General features: G+C 42.3%; 1 protein-coding gene across 13 annotated transcripts in view; it reads right to left on the bottom strand.

Moving 5' to 3' along the window:
• The window catches only part of GULP1 (GULP PTB domain containing engulfment adaptor 1), a 369,257-nt gene that overhangs the window by 263,740 nt on the left and 86,881 nt on the right, over positions 1–18,636 (bottom strand). For 9 of the 13 annotated variants that reach the window (XM_075933787.1, XM_075933780.1, XM_075933782.1 and 6 more), the window contains one exon: positions 6–125. The exons of 2 other annotated variants lie outside the window; for them this stretch is intronic. The gene's annotated coding sequence lies outside the window, so the exon portion shown is untranslated. Of the gene's footprint in view, positions 1–5; positions 126–7,057; positions 7,175–11,153; positions 11,296–18,636 lie in introns of those variants that run through there. 2 more of the 13 variants (XM_075933778.1, XM_075933779.1) reach the window with 2 other exon arrangements.

Raw genomic sequence — 18,636 nt, 5'->3', positions numbered from 1 at the left:
CTTACCGTAGTATTTCCAATTTTTGTTCCTGGGACACAACAGATGCTTTCTCGCATGTGAAATAAATCAGTCATTTGTCAACATCTTTCCACTTGTATCACTTCTGCTTTGTAGCTTTCAGTGCACTGTGATGTGAGAGAGAAACAATGATAAATGTCAACTTAGAGCTAATTTAACAAAACACAGAAATTATTTGTATTATGTTGGTTATTTTCTGACTTTAAAAAAACTGCTATAAATAGCTTGAGGCATCAAATGTACTTCATGCTAGACTATTTTAATAAACCTCTGTAGCATCAAAATTCTCAGTCATCAAACAAAATGCCAGAAGCTACAGGCTTGCAGCTTTTAAAGGAAAGTTTAAATCCAGACATTTTTCCTGTAGCTTCCTTATTCACAAATCCCTCAGATAAACAATAAGACTGAGGAAGAAAATGAAGGTCTGATCATGCATTATTTTCATATCCAACATTCACATTAGCACCATTAGGAATTAAATGCATGGGGAATGCAAAATAGGGCCCTAAAACCTTCTGCATTTAAAAGCTGGTTAGAAGTCCAGACTGGTGGAAGTATAGGCAATAACACGGTCATTTCTAGCTACAATATATTCTGATCCTAGTTCCACACAAAATCTATTTAAGCTTTCATGAGTGGGAGTTTACAGCATTTACAAAAGAGTTGACAAAAAGATTTTGTAAATTTACACTGAAAACAGAAAATAAAGATAGTCAAGATATTTTGAGTAAACAACTTGCACTTTGAGAATCATAAAAATCAAAAGTGATCTTTATCAGAAGATAATGGACAAGAAAAAACAGAATGGCACTGCATCTGCCACTTGCATAATCTTTTATCACCTAAATATTCCATCCAAAATATATTACACTACCTAATACTAGCCTTAGTGTAGTCTACGGGCTAAATCTACACTGGGACTTTACAGCACTGTAACTTTCTGGCTCAGCGTTGTGAAAAAACACCGTCCCAAGAACAGGAAGTGACAGGACTATAAAGTTCCACTGTGAACCAGGCTACAGTTTTTTAATATGTGGTATATCATGTTCCTCCCTCTTGTTTCCATCATGCTTTCACAAAAAAATAGTGAGATTCATAAGTGACCTTCAACACTTATTAAAATAATGTATTTTGGAGTTACAGAATATGAAGAGCTTTTTTTTCCCATCTAATGTGAAATACATTCTCTACCCTTTCATCATAATGATGACTCTGAACCTGATAAGTAAATGCTATATTCTTACACAGATTGCTCAGTACTGTATGTTCAATTTTAGCACAACTATCCTTTCCAGCTGCAGACCTTTAATTACTTACAGTAGTTTACTTGAGGGTTGTGTCTAGACTGGCCAGTTTTTCCGGAAAATCAGCCGCTTTTCTGGAAAAACTTGCCAGCTGTCTACACTGGCCACTTGAATTTCTGCAAAAGCACAGACTTCCTACTGTAAGAAATCAGTGCTTCTTGCGGAAATACTATGCTGCTCCCGTTTGGGCAAAAGTCCCTTTTGTGCAAAATGGTCAGTGTAGACAGCTCAGATTTGTTTTGTGCAAAAAAGCCCCGAGCGCGAAAATGGCAATGGGGCTTTTTTGCAGAAACGCGCGTCTAGATTGGCATGGACGGAAAAGCGTCCGTGCCAATCTAGACGCTCTGTTCCGAAAATGCTTTTAATTAAAAACTTCTCCGCTAAAAACATTTCCGGAAAATCATGCCAGTCTAGACGCAGCCACTGTGTTTTTATTCCAAAATTTGTTGAATTGATAAATAAATAGCTATGGATTCCCCAAGGTTAAAATGAACAAAAATGGATACTGATCTGGAGTGCCTCAGCTGTATGATTCACAACTTAGTTAGCCTGGCAGACCCGAACCCTACAACTCTAGCTGAAGGCAGTGGCAGTTGTAGATGCTCAGCATCTCTAAATACCAGGATTTAAAACAAACCTCAGTTTATCTTTCCTTTTACCTGGGAACAGGAACTGAACTTAGAATCCATTGCTAGAATATGTTTTTAAACATAGTTCAAACATAGCTTGACCTGAGTAATCGCACCCCTGTATTCACAACCTACCTGGTACTGTAATAATCTCTGTACAAAATATGCCTTGTGAGATACATTTGAAAATTAATAATTCACTAGTCAATAATATCCTAGGCTATGTCTAGACTGCAAGCCTCTTTCGAAAGAGGCTCTTTTGAAAGATACTTTCGAAAGAGCCTCTTTCGAAAGAGAGCGTCTAGACTGCACGCGGAACTTTCGAAAGAGCAAGCCGCTTTTTCGAAAGAAAGCACCCAGTGAGTCTGGATGCTCTCTTTCGAAGAAGCCCTATTTACATTCAAGAACGCCTTCTTTCGAAAGAAGCACTTTCGAAAGAAGGCGTTCTTCCTCGTGAAATAAGGTTTACTGCCGTCGAAAGAAAAGCCGCGTTCTTTCGATTTAATTTCGAAAGAACGCGGCTGCAGTCTAGACGCAGGTGAAGTTTTTTCGGAAAAAGGCTACTTTTCCCGAAAAAACCCCTGAGTCTGGACACAGCCCTAGTGAAATGTATGCAGCAATGTGGTGTGTAAAGTTAAGAAATCTCCCCTTTAAAATGTTAAAAGGCCCAGGTTCCAACTCATGTAGCACCAACCAAGGCACAACTGGTGAGCAAAGTCTTATACAAAGGGATGCATGATTACTTCAGTTTGCATATAAGCTGTAAACAGAGTCATCAGACAGTGCAAGAGAACAGAAAGGAGTAAAAGAAATACTGCATCTCAGCACACATAGGTGAAAGAAAAGAGAATATTTCTTCACTAGACTCCATGTCTCCTTATGCTTAGAGGGACATCACTTTATGAGGGGGACTGAACTATAAACGGGAGAGGAAAACAGGACTCTCTCTGTTCCTGTCCATCTCTCTTCTTTGTGCCGCAGATGACAAAAGAAACAGATGTTGGACTTTGGGGGAGGAGTCCTAACGTGATAATTATGGTCTATAATGCTACTAGAAGGGAATGGTAAAGACTTTACCTTGACTCAAATATAGTTGGCTAAATTAGGCACCAGGAAGTTTAAATATTCTCAGAAATAAATTCCCAATCCAGATTTAAGAGACCAAACCATGGAGCTAATACTCTCTCCTCCCTCTCTTAAAGGCAGAAGGGTGCAATAAAGGACGAAAAGGAGGCACTGGTATAGCTAAAGGTGAGATAGCAGCTATAAGGCACACTTCCTCCACATATTGTTTTGGAATGCACATAATAGGTCAGGAGACTCCACAGCACAGGAAGAACAGAACTAGGGAGCAGCTTCTCTCCTTAGAGCATTCTTGAGAGACCACAGTAGTGATTGTATAGCACAGTCATGAATAGGGTGGGAGCAATGGATTGGAAACCACTGGCTCAAGGACTTCTCTCTCCTTCTCTGTTTGTGCTACAGAGCTTAATGCCCTACAGTAAGTCAAGTACAGTATAGGACATAGCTGGCTGACAGCAAATTATAAGCCAAAAATTCATTTGCACTACACTCATCACAGATGTTGTCACTGAGCTTTCAAGAATAATGCATTATACATTACTTTTCATCCCAAAGAACTTTGGAAACTTAAACCAGTATACAAATCACACACAGGCCATTGACACTTCAACAAGAGATATAAATATTTAAAATATGTCAAAGAAGATGGGGCAGAATCACCATCAGAGACGAGTTCTGTTTCTTTGTCTTTTTACTGAACTCTTAGTCAAATGAGAAAGTTGGCACAACCGCACTTGTTAGACTGTTATCCATGGATCACTAGTAGTTTGTGGAGTACTTGATGGTACTCCATGAAACGGCTGCTGGCTTTGTGCAGCATATGACTTTTCTCATGTACTTCTGTTAAATCTCATTAAGAGACTTCTCAAGTACATTAAATATGTTCCTATTACTTATTTGAGCAAGGGTATTTGGTGATTGTGAATAAACACAAGGCAATGTGTACAATCATAGACAGGAAGGGAGGAGTCCACAAGACATATATGCTTATTAACATATGCCTACACTATGAAAATGTCAAAGAAACCCTGGAGGATAGTGAAAATCCCACTCCCAGGCTAGCTCCAATATAACTAAAACATGTTTTTGTAGTTTTCATTTTCCATCAGTTGAGCCAATTTTGGAAGGAAATATAGCATTTCAGTCAAGACTATAAAGTCTGCCTTAGCTACAATATGCTTGGCATAATTTCAGAGCAAAAGTTCCAATTCATTTGAACTCTGCTCTTAAATAACTTTTGGATAAATAGCCACATTTGATCTGGTAGACATATACAACACACCCAATCCAAATGTTGTTCTAACCTCGATTACTTCACCAGTACAGACTAAACATTTTTTTCTCATGTTAACTGGAGGGAGGCAACAGTACCTATCAACATGAATCTACTAATGCCAGCACTGACATAAAAAATCCTCCCCAGAACTCACACTGATTACTTCTGCCGACCCCTTAATTTCTGCCCCACTCCTTGTCTACAAACATAGCTCACTCTTGTAACCACTTTGCAATGCAATACTCCTCATTTCTGCTACCTAACTGCTACTCCTATTAGCTCCTGTGATTTCCTTCTTCTTCCTTTAGCACTCTTCTCCTTTTCTGGTTTACTGGAGATCATGTAAATGTGCCAACTCAACAGATATAGGAATTAATATCCTATTTAGGATTTATCATTGTCATCATCTTGGTATCTAAATACTTAGCATTATTATCTGTATTTACAAACTGATACACAGAAAGGTGGTAGCTAAGTTAATCTATAACTGAAAAAGCTGAAAAAACAACTAATAGTCTAGCAGGACCTTAAAGACTAACAAAACATGTAGATGGAATCATGAACTTTCATGGAGGTGGAAGGACATTACCTGGCTAGCTGTAGCCAGACATGAACCCCATCTTGTTTTCCCCCCTTCCAGAGAGCAAGAGAAAGGCAGTCAGCCTTTGATGCTCTAGGAACGCAGGTGTGCTGCCTGTCCCTGACTCTACCATAAACAGAAACCAGACAGTAAATGGGCTAGCTGACGACCGGGAGGCCTCCCGTCGCCCTGATGGCTAGTATCAGTAATTGATACGCCTGCACTGTCCCAGGAGAGGAGTCTTCGCCCATCACATACCAGAGGTGCCTATTGTCTGCATTTTCCCAGATGTGAATTATGCTTTGCACCCTTCGTGGGAAACTTGGCATTCAAAGCCATTTTTCCTAATTGGCCACTTGAGACCAGGAAGAAGCCTACATGACCCAAGGGGTATAAAGAGGGGTTTAGTAGCCCACCTCATTTGAGCTCCAATCACCTACACCTGCTGGCAGGTATTGATTGTCTCCCGAGGTCTGTGGGACGCCCAACCTCGCCCTACTTCTTCCCAAGGGATTGAAAGAAAGACGCTGGCCACGCCAAGTCTGGAATGCAGGGGTGAGAATTGTACCTGCAATGTGTTTCTTTATGTGTACACTTTAATTGTCACTCTGTTATAAGTTTAGTTACTTTATTATAGTTTCTTAAGTCAACCTGCTTCATTTCTATTGTAAACTTCCTTTGGTAAGGTGATTTAGCTATACACTTTGGAAATAAGTGGGTGCCCTCATTCACTTATAAATATATATATATATTGAACCAAGTTTCTTTTATTTATTTTCCTCTTTCTTTCTCCTATAAATAAGCCAGTGAGTGTCAAGCTTCTGACTTGAACCCATGCTGCTGTACCCGAACCGAACACAAACAAAAGAACTTCAGCCAGTCAAAAGGGACAGGTATAGGAAGAGCTTGGGCATTTTGGATTGTGTAACTCCCAGGTGATAGATCCATTGGGGCATCTCTCAGTCTTTCCCAGACTGCCCGCTGCGAAGGGATCCTGTGTCCTAGCAGCTAAAATCTGAGGTGTAGTAAGCTCTTCCTATAAATTTGGGGCATCTGAGAGCCTGTTGGCTGCCCTCTGCGACGGGACCCCAGTCCTAGCAGTAAAGTCACAGACATTAAACTCTATTTCAGGGCACCCTCCAGCCTCCTAGGCTGCCCACTGCGACGAGACCTTTGTTTCAGCAGTTGAAGACTTGGGTGTAACACACACGCACACACTGCCCTGACCATCGGCTGACACTAGCACACTACCTTCCACATCCTCATGACTTAAAAAATGAGTAATTAGAGAAGATGCAAATTGTTCTTATCAGCTGCATGTAGCATGAACACACTAACTGACTATTTTCCCCTTCTTTTTCTTTCTCCCAACCCCCCCCCCCAATCTTCTATTTATGTTGGAACTTGGATGTTTAATAACTCCATTCATTTGAAGAAGCGGGTTGTGCTCACAAAAGCTCATGATACCACCTACTTATTTTGTTAGTCATTAAGGTGCTGCTAGACTAGTCATTGTTTTTTAAAGTTAGTCAGTAATCCAGTATCAAAGCTGGGCAGGGAATCTAGATCTTCTGACTCCTAGGGGGCATGTCTAAACAACATTCCTCTTCCAAAAGAGGAATTTAAATGAGCCCAACCGAAAATGCAAATGAAGCACGGATTTACAAATCTCACGCTTCATTTCCATAAATGAAGCTTTTTCAAAAAAGTGTTTTTTGAAAAAGAAACCGCAATCTAGGCGGGATTCTTTAGGAAAAAAACCCTTTTTTGAAAGAACCCGTAAGCCTGAAAAAATTAGATGTATGGGTTCTTTCAAAAAAGCGTTGGTTTTTTTTTTCAAAAGAACTCCATCTAGACTGCGTTTTCTTTTTCGAAAAACCCTTTTTTGAAAAACCTCTCTCGTGATTATGCAAATGAAATATGAGATTTGTAATTCCACGCTTCATGTGCATTTTCGATTGGGCTCATTTACATTTCAGAAGAGGAATGTAGTTTAGATGTGCCCCTAGGAATCAGAAGATCTAGATTCCCTGCCTAGCATCCTACTCCACCACTATATTACACTGGTCTTCATTACACTATAATAGAACACACATGACAAATCAATATTTATACACAGGACCAAATTCTATCCTCAGTTACCTTTGTTCATCCTCACTGAACTCACCAGTATTGCACAACATTTTGTGCTTAATCCCCCCACATTGTGCATCAATGAATTCAAGGAAATGTCTTGATGTTAAAAAACAAGTAGGCATATTGACTTGTATTATATGGACAAAACCTGGGGGGAAAAAGATGCTTCTTTAAGATACTCTCCCTGAACAGTAACAGAATGATATTTTCATCAAAATACACCAGATCAATGTCTTTTCCCCAATACATTTTAACAGATCATTAATCAGATTAGTCTTCTTACTTTGGAGAGTTTTCAAAAATAAAAGCACAATACCCCCTACACAAGAAGAAAGCTGAAGATATTAGTAATACTGTACTTCAAACAGCAAAAGAAGCCATCTGTTCAGCATCCATATTCAATAAAATTGCTGGGTATACCTGAATTATAACCATTTAGCATTAGTCTGGCAGCATCTTTAGTGCTATAGGTAGTAAGTGGAACATGTGTAAAAACTCATCCAAGCTGGGTATAGATTTTCCCTATTTATTTGTTGGGCATGTTGAGAGGAAATTGGTTATCATCAGAAATAAAACCATACTAACAACTATGGGATATCTAAAAATGTTGCTGCTGTTTGACATAAATCAAAGTAACAACTAAACTGCATGAACAGCGGGCTAACTCTTAATTTTTTGCTTCGCTTAGTGAATTTGGATTTTTTTAAAGAGAGACGAAATAATTCTGTTTATTAATTAACCTTCTTCTTTGCATATCTAAATGGGTAGCAGGTTTAAAACTAAAAAAAGGAAGTTCTTCTTCACACAGCGTGTTGTCAACCTGTGGAACTCCTTGCCAGAGGAGGCGGTGAAGGCTAGGACTATAATAGAGTTTAAAGAGAAGCTGGATAAATTCATGGAGGTTAGGTCCATAAAAAGGCTATTAGCCAGGGGATAAAATCGTGTCCTTGGTCTCTGTTTGTCAGAGGCTGGAGAGGGATGACAGGAGACAAATCGCTTGATCATTGTCTTCGGTCAACCCTCTCTGGGGTACCTGGTGCTGGCCACTGTCGGTAGACAGGATACTGGGCTAGATGGACCTTTGGTCTGACCCAGTACGGCCGTTCTTATGTTCTTATGTTCTTATTTTCCCTAAATCAGATGAACAAGTATTTTTGGGTTTTGGAATAAACAGATTTATGAGCACAATTACATGTAAATTTTGTTTTTCATAATCCACAGGTAGATAGGATATACCTGGCAGACTATGTCTACTCATTTCACAGCTTGTATTTTTCATTTTCCAGTGAATTTCATTGTCCCCCACAGGACAATTGAGCACCATGCTGTAAGCCCAAGAGAACATTTACAAAGTTGAAATGAGGTAGACTTATAGAAACATTGCTATGACAGGCATGGCCACTGTTAATATTATCAAGAACAGTATGAGACACAGGAAAGGTCCGATCAGAGCATTGATTGTCTCCGTCATGAGAAGCAAACAATACAGGAAAGAACAAAAGTTAGTTTTGCTACAAGACATAGGAAGTGGGGAGATTCAAAGGATTTTTATATTTGGAATATTATTCTTCTGGATTTACAATGGTTTCTCAACCTGCATGACTCCTTCAAGGGAAAATTTCTGACTTCTTTGGGGAGGCATGAGACACTGGATAGAAATTCCTTATTGCCAGTTCCAATGATCACAGCTGCCCCAGTTTAATTGTGAAATTTTTGGTGTTTTCTAAACATCCCAACCTGCAGCTGCTGATTACATGAGAATCTAAATTGTCATTAATAAAAAGACGTCCTCCTCATGGTTAGGGAGAAAAGTCTGAAAACATGACCTGAAAGCACTTAAAGATCCAGAAACACAAAGCATATAAGTCAGAAGCTATGATTTTTTTAAAAAATCAAATAATTTTGAAGTCAATAAATTTCAATTTTTTGCTCCTTTGGAATGTTTGGAATTGACAACAGCCTGCCCGTGCCTTAAGAGTTAAAATTATTTTCTTCTTTACCACTGGCCTTTTTGCCAGAGTATTAAAACCATTAGGATTGCCTACTGTCTAGATGTCTCCCTTTGAGATTATCCTGTTGAACTAGTGTGTGACAGAACCCTCAGCTGACACGGTAACATGGATTTGAGGATAAGCCACTTTGTCAGGTACACTGCCTGAGGACGAGAAATTCAGACCATCATTTTCCTTTATGATTCCAATTGTTCAGTTGATCCATTGACACTAGAAGTCTAGCAGCTGCCACACTGCCACAACAAAAACAACTGAAGGAATGGTGAAGTGAAGTGGGAGATATCCTTATCACAAATAGCAAGCAAGTATGGGGGGGAGGGGTAACCAGGCAGTCAGCATGGGAAGGCTTACAGCATGGAATAGACCAGGCCTGGACAAAATACGGCCCACGGGCTGGATTCAGCCCGCCAAGCCACAAGATCTAGCCCGCAGATGCAGTGAGGAGCCCCAGGCAGGCTCTCCTGCCTAACTCCACAGCCCTGCACATCTCTCAGAAAAGAGGCTGTGGGGCCGTTTCTCTTTAAAAACTTTGAGCCCATAAGGGAGGGGAGAAGGCTTTGGGCATAACTCCTATCCCCAGCACAATCCCATTGAATAGCTTCTGGATGGAAACTGGCCAACAAGATCTGCCTATTTGAATAACAGGCAGCACACAAAGCACCCACCCTCCCTCTGGCTCAGTTATTCACACAAGCACATGATTGTGCAGGCGCTGGGCAGGCCGATAAACTTTTTAAGCTCTGCAATACTTTAGCTCTGCAGGCAGGCAGGCTAGTGGGGCTGCTAGTATGTCTCCTGTCCAGAGTCTGCCACTAGTACCCTCTCTTCCCCAAACCTCTATCCTGCCCCCCCACTCAACATACTCAAATCCTCTGCCCCCTCCTGCACCTATACTCCCTCCCATATCTGGCACCCTAATACCATACCCTAGATCACAATCCCTTTCTACTCTAGGTTACAACCCAAACTCCTGCACCCCAGACTCCTTCCCTAGGTCACATTCCAAAACCTGCACTCCAACCCCTCTGCTCTAGGTCTGCCTCTTTCACTCAAACTCCCTTGCAGACCCCACTTTCTCTCCTACACCCTAGTCTCTTATCCCAAGCTCCCTTCTGAACCCAACCTCCATCCCAGACCCCGCACCTCCTCCATTAATATCACAGAAGAGAGCAGTCACTTTCCAAAATCTTGGAGTGGCCACCCATAAAAAATTACTGCCCACCCCTGGAACAGACCATTTGGAATTAATTTTTTCTCTATTTCTCTCTCTCTCTCTCTCTTATACAGAGTCACACACACTGAATACAAATTCAGCTCATAGGCTACCACCTGACTTTATCCAGTGAAATGTACCACTCAACCCTACAAATATGTCCAGACCAACCAAAACCCATGCACGAGGTCTCATTTTCAGATTATACATTTTATTCACTTGTCTGCCTGTTGATGCTGACAAAGTCCCTGGAGTGTGCTTGTTTACTTGTTTTATTAAAAAGTTCTCACTAGAAACAACAAAACAAACAGTCCTACACCTGGCACTAGGAGCATCATTTACAAATTGTAGGAATGTAGAACAACAAACTCTGTATACACAGGAAGGCATAAGGCCTAAATACTGACACACTGGGTTTAGCACGTGGGTGGACAATAATTTTTGATGGAGGGGCACTCCAAGATTTTGGTAAGTGGTCAAGAGCTGAACTTTTCTATGGAGGGGTTATGGGGTTTGGGACAGAGGTTGGGTGCAGAAGGAAGCTTGGGGTAGCAGACTGGGGTGTAGAAGAGGATTTGTGGTCCATGAGGGAGTTTAGGTGAAGGAAGGGGGGTTGTGACCTGGGACGAGGTGTGTGTGTAGGAGAAGAGTCTGCCTGGGGAAAGGGTGTAGGGCATGTGGTGGATTTATGACCAAGGGGTGGGATGGTGCAGAGGATTTAGGTGATGACCTGTGGCTCAGAAGTGGGTATAGGGTTGGGAAGGGTATGGGAGCAGGAGAGGATTCTGGCCTGGGGGAGAGGTGCAAGAGTGTGTGCGTGCGCCCAGAGGGCTTGGACAGTGACTTGGGGTTGCAGGGAGGGGCTGAGTGCCAAAGGCAGGCTGTGGTTGGAAGGCACTTACCTAGGTGGTCTGTAGCCTGTGGGCTGGATCTACTTGCCAGATAGAGTGGTTTGGTTGGCTGGATCTTGTCTACCTCTAGTGCAGCAGGTAGAGCACCAAATGGGGATCAATAGGTTCTATTCCTAGCTCTGCAGCTCATTTCTCTTTTCCCATATGTCTAAAGGGAAGAATGATATTCCTTTCTCAAATATTTTAAATTCTCTGGATAAAAATTATGTAAGAGCTAAGCTAAATACTAAGAATACTCACCTCCCACCCTGCAGCAGTTTTTGATTTTTGGTATCCTGAAAGATAACTTGTAAGAAAGGCAAAATGATAGAAATGAACATGTAATGTTATTGCCCATGAATAAATGTAAGTGCCACAACAGAATATAGCACTTCCAATCAAACACATCTCTCATTAGCCTTATTTTTTTGTCAAGATACTGACTAAAAGAAGGAAGTGAATGGTGGTAACATCCCTGTCAGGGTTCTGCTGCATAAGACAGTGGATACAAAATGAAAAGACCAAAATGTGCAACATAGTGCAACATAGCTAGTGCAACATAGATTTATACCCAAACCTCCAGCTTGTCCAATATTTTATGTGCACAAACTGATTTACACCCTTAGTGTACCTTCTGATTCATAAATTAGCCTTATGTAAGCAAACGAGGCAGAAAGGCAAACAATTATTTGTCCATATAAATGCTGACATAAAACCAAATGGTTATACTTACTGAAGTTGTGGCCAGAAAACAGCTAAAAAATTCCCTCCCATATATTTCCTAACAGGCACTATAGAAACAAGGTAAAGAGACATTAGCAGAGTTTTCTGAGACACCTAATTTTTAATGCCAGACAGAAAGGAGGGGAATGAGAAATTCTTCAGCATCTGAAGTATGAAGACACAAAAACCAGAAACAGTATTTGACTTCCAGAATCTTTGTAATCAATGTGCAGACTTAAAAAGGACCATCTATTTAGCTATAGGCACCCTCCTGGAAACACTTTTAACAAATTATGTTGATTTAAACAGATCATAGCAGCCTCACTGAAGCCAAAGGTACAATATAAAACTGATCACTGACACAACAAAAAAGAAAGGTATTGAAATATATCACTGTCAGTATGAAAGTAAATGTACATACTATGCAACATTCTGTATATACTGATCTCACACATGGTAACAGTATCCTGTGGGAAATTGCTAAACAATGTGACTTGTATTTATCTGTTGTGTGTGTTTCTTTTACTGCCTTTCCTGCAATTTTATTCTTATGGGACAATTTCTACTGAGACATCGTTGCGGTACTATTTCTTATGCTCTACAACAATAAGCAGCCTGCTTCCCAAATATTTCCTTCTTTTTCTCTTGAATTATGTTGTATTGCCTTGATCAAACTCCTGGACAAAGGAGACATTTAAGGTGCATTGGAAAAGGAGTGGGAAAATCCTCTTTCCAATGGGATAATTCTCTTGTTTCTAACTTAGCAGCAGTCATTCAGCATTGCCCACTACTGGCATACTTGTGCAAAGATCCCTGCAGGGATACAAAAACTGATTCTGCATGGGTATGTCTATACTACAAAGTTAGTTCGAACTAACGTCCGTTAGTTCGAACTAACTTTCATAGACGCTACACTAGCGCTCCGCTAGTTCGAATTTAATTCGAACTAACGGAGCGCTTAGTTCGAACTAGGTAATCCTCATTCCACGAGGATTAAGCCTAGTTCGAACTTACTAGTTCGAATTAAGGGCTGTGTAGACCCTTAATTCGAACTAGTGGGAGGCTAGCCCTCCCCAGGTTTCCCTGGTGGCCACTCTGGCCAACACCAGGGAAACTCGTATGTCCCCCTCCCGTCCCTGGACACCTTAAAGGGGCACGGGCTGGCTACAGTGCCCGTGCCAGGTGCAAGCCTGCCAGCACCCAGCCAGCAGACCCTGAACCTGGCACGGATCGAGCCACCCACCCGATGTCCCCCAGCCCTCCCCCTCTTCCCGGGATCAGGCTAGCGGCACCTGGGAGCTTGCCCGGGACCGCAAGAGGCGGGCACCCGCCTGGGCTAGTGCAGACATCGTGGACCTCATCCACGATCTCCGCACTAGGCACAGGAAAGTGGCCGTCTAGGGCAGGAGAGCTGCCAGCCTGGCCACCCAGGAGCAGGTGTGCATGAAAATCAAGGGGGTCCACTGAGACCCCCCGACCCTGAGCCCTGAGCTTACAATGGCCGTCCTGGGTCAGACCAAAGGCCCATCTAGCCCAGTAGCCTGTCTGCCGACAGCGGCCAACCCTAGGGACCCTGGAGGGGATGGACCGAAGACAGTGACCAAGCCATTTGTCTCGTGCCATCCCTCTCCAGCCTTCCACAAACCTTGGGCAGGGACACCACTCCTACCCCCTGGCTAATACCACTCCATGAACCCAGCCTCCATGACTTGATCTCACTTCCCTTTAAACTCTGTTCTAGTTCTAGCCTTCACAGCCTCCTGTAGCAAGGAGTTCCACAGGTTGACTCTTTGCTTTGTGAAGAACAACTTTCTGTTACTAGTTTGAAGCCTGCTACCCATTCCTTTCCTTTGGTGTCCTCTAGTCCTTCTTTATGGGAACTAATGAAGAACTTTTCTGTATGCACCCTCTCCACCCAACTCCTGCTTTTAGAGACCTCTATCCTGTCCCCCCTCCGTCTCCTCTTTTCTAAGCTGAAAAGTCCCAGTCTCTTTAGCCTCTCTTCATATGGGAACTGTTCCCAACCCCTGATCATTTTAGTTGCCCTCCCCTCTCCCAGCCTCTCTCTTCCCCTCTCCCACCTCCTTTTCCCAGTCTCCTCCAGTTTTGTTCAATAAAGACAGATTCCATTTTTGAACACAATTGTCCTTTATTTTGTACATCAGGAAGGGGGGCTAGGGAAGGGTAAGTGGAAGGAGGTGAGGGAGGAATGGGGTACGAGCCCCCGATGGGGAGGACTGGGCTGGCTCTGTGGGCTTCTGGGGGTGGAAGCTCTCCTGCAGCCCCCCAATTGCCCCCTCTCCCCAGATGGCAGCCTGCGGCAAGTGCAGCCGGGCTGATGGCCGAGTGCTGTGATGTGCCCAGTGTGGGTACTCCGGGCACTCCAAGCCAGGACTGCTTTGCAAGCGGGGCACCCCTGAGAACTGTCTGTCCGGGGTGGTGGTCGGGACCCTTTAAGCGCAGCCCTCGGCTAGCCTGAGACAGCATCTCCACGCTCTAAGTCCTCCTCTGATGCCCTGCCGGCACTGCTTCCGGCCATCCTTAAGCCCGGTTCAAGGTCCACTTAATGTGGACATGCTAGTTCGAATTAGCAAAACGCTAATTCAAACTAGTTTTTAGTTCTAGACGCATTAGTTCGAATTAGCTTAGTTCGAATTAACTAAATCGAACTAAATTAGTTCGAATTAACGCTGTAGTGTAGACATACCCCATCTGATCAGCAAATATGATCTGTGGATATAAAGTTGATAGCCACAAATTTGCAGGCCTCTACTTGTGAGAACAAGAGATATCATCTGTCTGAAATTTTCATCACATAGGAGGTATGTATTGACCAATTCAACCCTTTCTAATCCTGTCCTACTCTTCCATAGCTAAGCTACAAAGGATCCTTTCCTACTTGACCTTCTCCACTGCAGGGAGAAGAGAGTTTGAATGTTAGAGAGGGAGATTAAATGTTGCCCCTATGTAAAGTGACTTTCCAAATTTAACCAAATGTTTTACTGTAGATTATAATTCAATAATAAAATCATAAGTGAAATATTCCACAAAACATTAAATTTGTACATGATGTACAACCCTGTATGAAGTACCATTATCAAAAGGCAAAAATAAACACAAGCTGAACAACCTGAATCAATTGAGCCTGATTCATCCATATAAGTGCAGCTCCTGCAGAGACACAGCCAAAGCATACTGGTGAAATCTTTCCCAAGGAGAAGAACACACAAGGCTAGAAACAAAACTTTAGAAAGTAGAGAGAAGGCAGGGGAAGGAAGGAGAGAGAGCGTTCATTTTGTAGTGGGCACCCCTATAAATTCGGTATTTCCCAAACCTCAGAAAAATGTAAGAATGGATTACACTCTTCAAAAGCCACCATGTTTAGCACCATAGGTTAGTTAGTTTTAACAAATAGGAAATACCTGCTCTGGTGTCTCTCATTCAGTACTTAATCATATCTACAAAGTGAGCGAAAATGGAACTATAATACATAGCCAGAGCCTCATATTAGGTCAATGCAGAAACACACCCATTCAGTCTAATGAATCCTGCACTAATCTGACTGGTGTCCAAACTTTTTTTGCATAATAAAGAATATTTTGGACATAACATAAATTAATATCAGAATTTTGAGTCCAAATCTACTATTTTAATAGATAGGCCTTTCCTAGCACCTCATACAATGGATTTATTCTCACTACTATCCCAAGAGGTAGGAAATTATCCCCATTTTCAGATGAAAACATGATAGGCTGGGTGGATGAGATTTTGGGTGTTGAACTTCAGATATGCTGGCTTCATCTTTAAAAGCACAGAAAACCCAGAAATCTGGTTGAAGTCAATATTCTGGAAATCAGTCCTGACATCTGGGCATCAAAAAACTGAGCACCAAAAGAAAAAACATTTTATCTTTGTCCACTCTTTAAAAATTGACTACACAAGTCACTTGCCCAAAGTCAGACAGGGTTTGACATACAGTATTATTGTTGGTAACTTTCCTTTCCTTTGGATAGACAATTTGTTTCAAACTCAAACATTTTGTGACAAGTCCACTCATTCCATTTTGTCACAGCATTATTGACAGAGATACTTTTTTCTAATTGAGCTGATATTGATAAAACTACAGTGGGTGCCGGATTATCAGATATGCCGGACTATCAGAAGGGGAAGCTATGAGGGGACTGGGGTGGGGTGGGGTGACGGGGGGATGCCACCCCAGACGCCTCATAGCCCCCCCCCTTCCGATAGTCCGGCTCTACCCCAGGCATCCCCTATTCAGCCACTGCTGGTCAGTTTCAGCAGCGGCTGAATCGGGGACGCCTGCAGCAGAGCAGCTGGGGTGCTGCCAGGTTGGTCCAGTAGTGCCATAAAATAAATCCATAAAATCTTCAAAATATATAGTAGATTGGGCACTGTATCATAACCTGAACAAACAATGCCCTAAATTAGGGGTGTGTTAGTATATATGGGTAAATGGTTAACCGGTGAAGCTGGTTACCCTCACAGTTATCCACAGAGTCCCCCCCCCACCCCATGCTGCTGCTTCTGTATCAGTGGGGTAGGAAGGTGGGAGTCACCTGCACCCCCGCACTCTCCCGCACTGCTGCCTCCCTATTAGAGACAGCAGCATGGGAGGGGCTGGCAGAAGCTGGTGCTGGTGGGTAGCTGGCTTTTTAGCCATCTCCCTTCCCTCCCATCTACTTGACACTGCCCCATGCTACTTCCACCTGTCCCTCCCTGCTCCTGCGCTGCTACCTGTGATAGATGTGTCAGAAGCAGCAGCATGGGGAGGGGGGAAGAGGTGGCTCTATGGGGTAAACATGTAACCACTGAAAAATCTACAAAAATAAACACATTTTAACATCCCTACCCTACATTTCTGTATGAACTTTAAATTACTGGAAATAGTCTGTTTCCATTAGGCAGACACAGGTTCAGGGCAAGTGTACTGAATGTTAAATCACTTTTAGTGACCTAATACGGTATTGATTGCTTTTGCCGCTAGGTATTTAACAACTAAAGAATTTATCTCATCAGATTATAATAGCCTCAAATTAACACAAGTGTTGGCTCCAAAATAACCCTAACAGTCCTTTTAAGACAAAAGAGAGACGAGAGTCAGATTCTGATAGCCAGATGCATGTGCCTTTGGAGTAAATGTTGTCAGTGCGAATCCTTCCATATTAGCATTAGTGCAACTGTATTAGCATCTGGTCCCAAAGTAGCAATGAAATCTCCCAAAATGTGTGATATTTAATGTCTTAATTGCATATTAGGTTATTTAGCTACCTTTAACATGATAATTACTGCTGCTATATAAACTGAATATGCATAAACATGATACCAAATATACTGATTCAGCAACTTTCACAACTGTTTGTGAAACATGGTTTCGTTATTACAGCTGGACAATTATTTTCATTGACACTTTTTCAACTGCAAAGCACTGGCAAAGTCTAGATCAACCTCTGCCATCTGCACATGAATATGTATTGAATATTCATTTGCTCAGTAAAAGAAGTAAATAGTTACAACTAAAAAATATTGAACGCCATAGAAAAATAAGTCATTGCTACCCAAAACATTTTTTATCCTACTAGATTTTGAAGCTGTTCAGGAGATATGATGGTGAACTGGTTAAAAGACATGGTTCTGACACTGATTTGCTGCACAACACTGGGAAAGTCACCTGGAACCAAGTTTTTAACAGTTTTAACCCATTATATCTGGGTGCCTTGCTTAAGATTCCTGTGTCCTGATTTTACCTTCACTAGGAGATGTGATCATGTAACTGGGGGCACAAAAGGCTCTGACCCTTCAGTCAGCACTGCTGAAGATAAAATTATCAGCATCTGTGCTCCCATGGTCTTCAGCTAAAAAATCAGGATCCAGATGTTAGTGCCCTAGTACACTAACATAATAACTCTACCCCCTGAAAAGTGTAAGGATTTTGTTGGTGTAGCTAGGGAGACACAGTGCCCATATAGATATCCTATTATTTACATCAGCTGTTGGCTAAAATTATTGCCCATTTCAGAGCTCCCTGTTGGAACCATGAAATTGACAAGAAAGGCTGGTCTGTTCCTTGCAGTGAACTCTGAACCCGGATCACAACTCAGGCTTTCACTTTGGGACAGTCTGGGATCTCCAGTTAGAGCCTAGCTGCCCCTGCGGTTGAATCTACCTACTCCCACCTGGACTACTGCCTGGGTTCTTCTCTCCCTGCTTTCCCTCGGCTTCTTGCTCTCAGCTTGGCTGCTTCTCAGGCTACCCACTATGAGTCTGGGCTTCCAGCTCTCTATGGCATTCCCAGACCTGTCAGAGTGCATGCTACTCTGAGCAGAGACAGAAGAATGAAATTGACAAGAATGTCAATTTCACTGCTGGTAAGTTCTGGGCTGTGAAATTGCGCCCACATGGGGCTCATAGCCGGGGCTGTCACCCAGGGCAGAAGGGGCTACAGCTATGAGCTCCACATGGATGTCAGTGCCCTACATTGGCTATTAATGCTCAACAATGACACATTTCAGTTGGTGCAAGCACTCCTGGTGAGGAGACACTCTCCCTGCAGTAGAAGAGTAGCTGGACACCAACAGCTGATTAAATTACTGCATTGGCTATAGGCTAACCTAAAGTAAGTCAACCTTATACTGACATGTTAACAAGCCCTTAGAGCTACACAGAGCTCTTCTTCAGGAATGGGGGAGGAAGCAGAGTATCTGAGCTAAATACAAGTTGGGACAGATTATTAAGCAGAAGGGGTAATGCATCC

This window comes from Pelodiscus sinensis, chromosome 7 (assembly GCF_049634645.1).
Source record: "Pelodiscus sinensis isolate JC-2024 chromosome 7, ASM4963464v1, whole genome shotgun sequence".
In the NCBI taxonomy this organism is placed as follows: domain Eukaryota; kingdom Metazoa; phylum Chordata; order Testudines; family Trionychidae; genus Pelodiscus; species Pelodiscus sinensis.
This window is presented reverse-complemented; position numbering and strand designations above follow the sequence as displayed.